The sequence below is a fragment of the Nicotiana attenuata genome, unplaced genomic scaffold (assembly GCF_001879085.1).
Source record: "Nicotiana attenuata strain UT unplaced genomic scaffold, NIATTr2, whole genome shotgun sequence".
NCBI lineage: Eukaryota > Viridiplantae > Streptophyta > Magnoliopsida > Solanales > Solanaceae > Nicotiana > Nicotiana attenuata.
This window is the reverse complement of record NW_017671263.1, coordinates 91,194-97,047: the sequence shown is the minus strand read 5'-3', so window position 1 is coordinate 97,047 and position 5,854 is coordinate 91,194. Positions and strand designations below refer to the sequence as shown.

Sequence of the window (5,854 nt, the reverse complement as noted above, 5' to 3'; positions counted from 1 at the left end):
TTATTCTCTATAGTTGGACTTATCATATACTCCTTAGACTATTTAAACTCAAAACTTCGTTTACATGAGTTAGTACTAAAATCCAGCACTCTAATGAACCAAATAACAGAGCAAAAGAAGAACATGTAAAAATCATGAGAGAAATTCAATATTAATTGCAAAACAGTTGGAGAGCAACTGTTATACCATGTTCACTTTTTAACATGAAGCACATTATAAGTATGAGTACAATGAAAACTTTCACTCTGATGGTGAATTCAATTTCATTTGTGAAATTATTTTCTAGCTTGTAGTTGTATACTTTTAAAAATTATTTTCACTCCACTCATATTCTGTATCGCTTACTCCCATAACATATAAATATCATATCCGATGTTTACTATTTGTGATTATCAATGAAGCTTGCGTTCCATTTCATGAACTCTGTTCAACCAAATAGGAAAAATGACTTGGCAATACACATATCTTTAAGTAAAATATGTTCTAACGCAATACTTTGCACACATACACATATTGTCGCTTGCTCGTGCAATACTGATAGGGGTATGTGTGCGTGGGCATATAGGAATATAACCCAATTAAAAGCTATACAAAACCCACAATATATGCCTAATATTAGTCCACACCTAATTAATGTTCACCTATCAAGTTAGCATCACCTTGGCAATAGTCGTTTGATGTCACTTTCATCAATTGCCTGCCCCCTGCCCCTTTCTCTTTTTTCCATTACGACCAATCTTTATTCTGCTGCTCTAGAATCTCCCTCGAGTTCATACTTTCTCTCCCTGTAAGCATGCAAACGATCTGTCTCACATCTTGATAAATAAAAAAATATATATGAAAGAAACAAATCTAAATTGATAAAAATTCTTTAAAACAAAGCTGAGGAAATAAAATGAAAAACAATGAAATCACATAGAGGAAAAACACGGACAAATCTCACAGAAGCTTACCAATCAACAAAATGGGAATTCAAAGTGCAACAAGTGGTAGAAATCAAGTTGTACTAATCTAATCAGTGTCCATTGATAAAAAACTTGATTGATTGCAGAGAGGTGGTCAACCAACTTGCTGAAGCTATCTTTCTTTCATTGGAGAATTTTATCATATACATTGGAATTTCATCAAATATATTGGTTGCATTAAAGCTCTTACCTTGTTAGTTTATTTTCCTTCCAGTGGCAATTTCCTGTAGCCGATGTCGGAGCAGTTAGATTACTGAACTTAAAGAGGAATTTTAAAAAACAACCACAGAAAAAATCCATAAAGGAAACATGGCGAAAGAGAGAAAACTTATTATCAGAATCAGACACACTTAACTGAAACCAATAAAACATAAACGCAAATATAAAATCAGAGGCAAAATAAAGTTTGTAAATCGCATAATCAAGATTCTAAATCAATCATCTCTAAATAAAATAGAATCAAATGTTCATATGCTCATCAAGAAAAAGGCACTTAGCACAACAAAACTAAGCAGAACTTGCTGATCCACATACAAACCGGAAAAATAGAGAAATTTTGAAATGAATCTAGAAGCCAAGGCCAAACGCAACTGGAGCAGAAAAGATAAAACAAAGGATGAATGATTAAAAGAGAAAATAGTTTTATAGCTGAAAATTTTGAGTAGGAGGAGACCAAATTTTTCATTGAAGACATCTAGTAGAATAGTTTAATTATATACATAGAAGATAAATTACCTCTTTCATCATGTAACATAAGATTCTGAAATTTTATCTTTTCTCTCGTGACTTTTTCGTTCTCAACTTCCATTTAGAACTTAAACTTTGCATGTCCAATTAGGTATAGATGATATTATTTTATTAATGTTGCTATTTTGTGCCATGATGTTTTGATACATGTAAACTTTTATTCAACAAATTATGCGTATGCATTTTATACATCTTAAATTCATAAAGACATATAAGGCTAACAAAGCAGAAATTATTTATTATGAAAGGGAAAAAAATCCTAACCCAATATGTAGAAGTTCCTTCATACTGAATAATCATATACATTGGTAAAAATGTCCAACTAAGTAAAAGCAGTATTTTCTGAATTGCAAATGTTCCAAAAAAAAGGGTCTTTTATCAACGTGGACTAAATTTATTGCTTATTCAATTTCTTAGTTCTTCTCTCATGAACACGTGTATTGCACAATCAACTTTGTGGACATCTGGCTTCCACTTCAATTCTGGTTCCGTTCACTTTTTTTCTTTAGTGCAAATTTTTTCTTCATTCTATAATAGAATTTATATCTCTCTCTCACACAAATAATTTTTATTTTCTCTGTTGTTAATTCTAAAACTAGTAGTCGTACCCGTGCGATGCGCGGTCAATATTAAAAAAATATTTGTCACTTTGTTAATTTTTCGATGTTATATTTGAAATTATCACAATTATTTGATTATCCTNTTTGCTTCTCCCTTGTAGATCTTCTAAGAGAGGTTTCAGGAGCATTCGTAGTAGTTACCTGTGCAGGAATTGGTTGCTGATCAACCACAACTTCATCAACTGGAGCATCCATAACATCTACACCATGATGATCATTTTGATCTTGATCACTATCTCCATCATTGTCTTGGGTTCCTTCATGTGCAATAGGTGCCTTAGCAATTGAAACTGGATCAATGTCAACTAAGCTCTCATTACTCTGAGAATCTATCTTCTCAGCTTTGTCAATATCTTCAATAGTTTGGTCTTCAAAGAATATTGCATCACGACTTCTAATAAGTTTATTGTCAATTGGATCATAAAAACGATACCCAAACTCATCTTGACCATAACCGATAAAGATGCACTGCTTAGTTTTGACATCCAGTTTCGATCTCTCATCTTTAGGAATATGCACACAAGCTTTACACCCAAAAACTCTCAGGTGATCATAAGAAACATCTTTGGCAAACCAAACTCTGTCTGGGACATCACCATCCAAAGCAACAGCAGGAGACAAATTGATAACATAGGCAACAGTGTTAAGTGCTTCCGCCCAAAATATATTTGGAAGTTTAGCCTCTGAAAGTAAGCATCTAACTCTCTCAACTAGAGTTCTATTCATCCTCTCTGCCAAACCGTTCAATTGAGGCGTCTTGGGCGGAGTTTTCTGATGACGAATTCCTTGTTCCTTGCAATAGTTATCAAAGGGACCACAATATTCACCACCATTGTCAGTGCGAATACATTTTAATTTCTTCCCCGTCTGTCTCTCAGCTAAGGCCTGAAATTCCTTAAACACGCCAAGTGCTTGATCTTTAGATTTCAAAGGATACACCCAGAGCTTACGAGAATGATCATCAATGAAGGTCACAAAGTAAAGTGCAGCACCTTTTGACTTTACTTTAAAAGGACCACACAAATCAGAGTGTACTAGCTCTAATAAATCGGGCTTTCTTGAGGGAGGATGGCTATGAAAGGAAACCCTTTTCTGTTTGCCAGCTAAATAATGTATGCAACTTTGCAGCTTTGCTTGTTTTACTCCAGAAAGCAAACTTTTCTTAGCCAAACACGTAATCCCTCTCTCACTCATATGACTCAATCTTCGATGCCACAATTCTGACAAACTATCACTTTCCACCAGATTTATTGAGTCATTAAGAATAGAGCCTTGTGTCACATATAATTGACCAGACTTGACTCCTCGAGCCACTACTAACGAGCCCTTGGTGAGCTTCCATTGGCCGTTAAAGAGAGCATTATGGTAACCTTCATCGTCTAATCTTCCTGCGGAGATCAAATTGAGAGGAAAGTCTGGAGCATGCTTCACATCTTGAAGAACTAACATTGAACTATTATTAGTTTTCAAACAAACTGTGCCAACACCAAACACCTTAACTTCACTGGCATTGCCCATCTTTAACACTCCAGAATCAACATGAGTATAAGATGAGAAAAAATCTTTTCTTGGTGTGACATGTGAGGTAACTCCAGAATCTACTATCCAGCTCGTCTCATGGGATACCAAATTGATGACGTTTTCATCATAAGCAAAAAGAAGGTCATCTTGAACAATAGCAGCAACATTGTTCTCGTTATTTTCAACTTTCTTTCCTTCTCTAGTGTCTTGATTTAACTTGCGGCAAAACCTTTTGATGTGTCCTTTCTTGCCATAGTGGTTGCATGTAACATTATAGTATTTGGACCTTGACTTACTTCTACTTTTACCTCTATTCCTTGAGCCTCTTGTTCTATCTCTCCCCCGGTCTTCTGTAACCAAGATATCTGCTTGTGAGGATGAACCCTGCGATTTTCTCCTTACTTCCTCGTTCAACACACCACTCTTGACATATTCCATGGTCACCTTACCTCCAGGAGCTGAATTTGTCAAAGAAACACGAAGAGTTTCCCAAGAGTCTGGCAGAGTATTAAGAAGCCAAAGTCCTTGTATCTCATCATCAAAATTAACCCCCATTCCAGATAGCTGATCAAGGACGCCCTGAAAATCATTTATGTGATCAAGGATAGGGCTGCCTTCCTTGTATTTAAAGGTCATCAATTGCTTCAGCAAAAATAATTTGTTGTTCCCGGTTTTTGAAGCATAAAGAGTCTCTAGCTTTTCCCACAATGATCTCGTTCACAATATGGTTGCGAACATTATCTTCAACCCATTGCCGTATATATCCACATACTTGTTGGTGCTCGAAATCCCAATCTTCATCGGATATACTCTCGGGTTTATGAGCTGAAAAAACGGGTAGATGCATCTTCTTCACGAACAACAAGTCTTTCATCTTGCTTCTCCAAACATTATAATTTCTCCCATTTAAACATACCATCTTGCTCATATTTGCCTCCATTCCGTAATAACCCGGATAAATAACCAAGGCTCTGATACCACTGTTATGTCGAGGAAGAGGCAAATCCGAAAATAAAGAAGATAAAGAACACCAAATTTTAACGTGGAAAACCCTTCAAATCGAAGGTAAAAACCACGGGATCACAAAGATCCAAAAAGCTCCACTATAACAATAAGAGTGTTACAAAAGTTCTCCAAATTGGCTACACAACAAGGGCCAAACACGGAGCAACAATAGCAACAAGAGCAACAACTAATCAATTGAAGAAAGAGTATAATCCACAAAACGAAGCTGCTGTTCAAGGCTCGAAATCAGATGCTACGAGCCTCCAAATCCGATCTCCACCGTTCAAATCCAAGACCAAGATGATATGAACACTCAGTCAAAATTTTAGCCCGATCCAACGGTTAACGAATCAGAAAACGTGATTTGAAGTTGGCTGGTCGGAATAAAAATCTGCAGCAAAACAAATACTTTTTTTTTTCTCTCTCTCTTGATGAAAGCTCTCACAGAACCTACTCTTATGTGCTTAAGTCTTTCAAAGACTTGTATCAATGAGCATAGAATAATTATCCAAGGTTGTCCTATTTATAGATCATGAGTGGTGCTTTCTCTTAAAACCAAAACCCACTCAAAATAGGAATAAACCGAATCCAATTCCAAATAGGATTGGAAACCAAAAGAGAATAGGATTAGGCCATTGGGCCTTTGGCTGGACAACATGGGCATGTGCCCAACAAACTCCCCCTCCAGCCAAGGGGCCAAATGTGTCTTCAAGTAGAGGAACTATTGACAGGCTTCATGCCTGCCAATTTTCTACAAAATTCATGTTTATCTGCAACCACCGCCTTTGTCAGCATATCCGAAGGATTTTCATCAGTGTGTATCTTCTCAACCTTAAATAATTTCTCTTCCACGGCCATTCTTATCCAATGATACTTTCTATTTATATGTTTGGTCTTAGAATGAAAAGTGGAGTGCTTGGTGAGACAGATAGCACTCTGATTATCACAAAATAAGATGTACCGTGGCTGCTCAAAGCCAAGATCATTAATAAACTC

At 36.2% G+C, this 5,854-nt stretch overlaps 1 long non-coding RNA gene across 1 annotated transcript; it reads right to left on the bottom strand.

Annotated features, from left to right (window-relative positions):
• Positions 1 to 434: 434 nt before the first annotated feature.
• LOC109207144 lies at positions 435 to 1,832 on the bottom strand. Its single transcript, XR_002064977.1, has 3 exons — positions 1,701 to 1,832; positions 1,156 to 1,189; positions 435 to 785 (listed from the first exon to the last, which is right to left on the bottom strand). It is a non-coding gene; the product is annotated as an uncharacterized LOC109207144 (long non-coding RNA).
• Between the last annotated feature and the right edge of the window lie 4,022 nt (positions 1,833 to 5,854).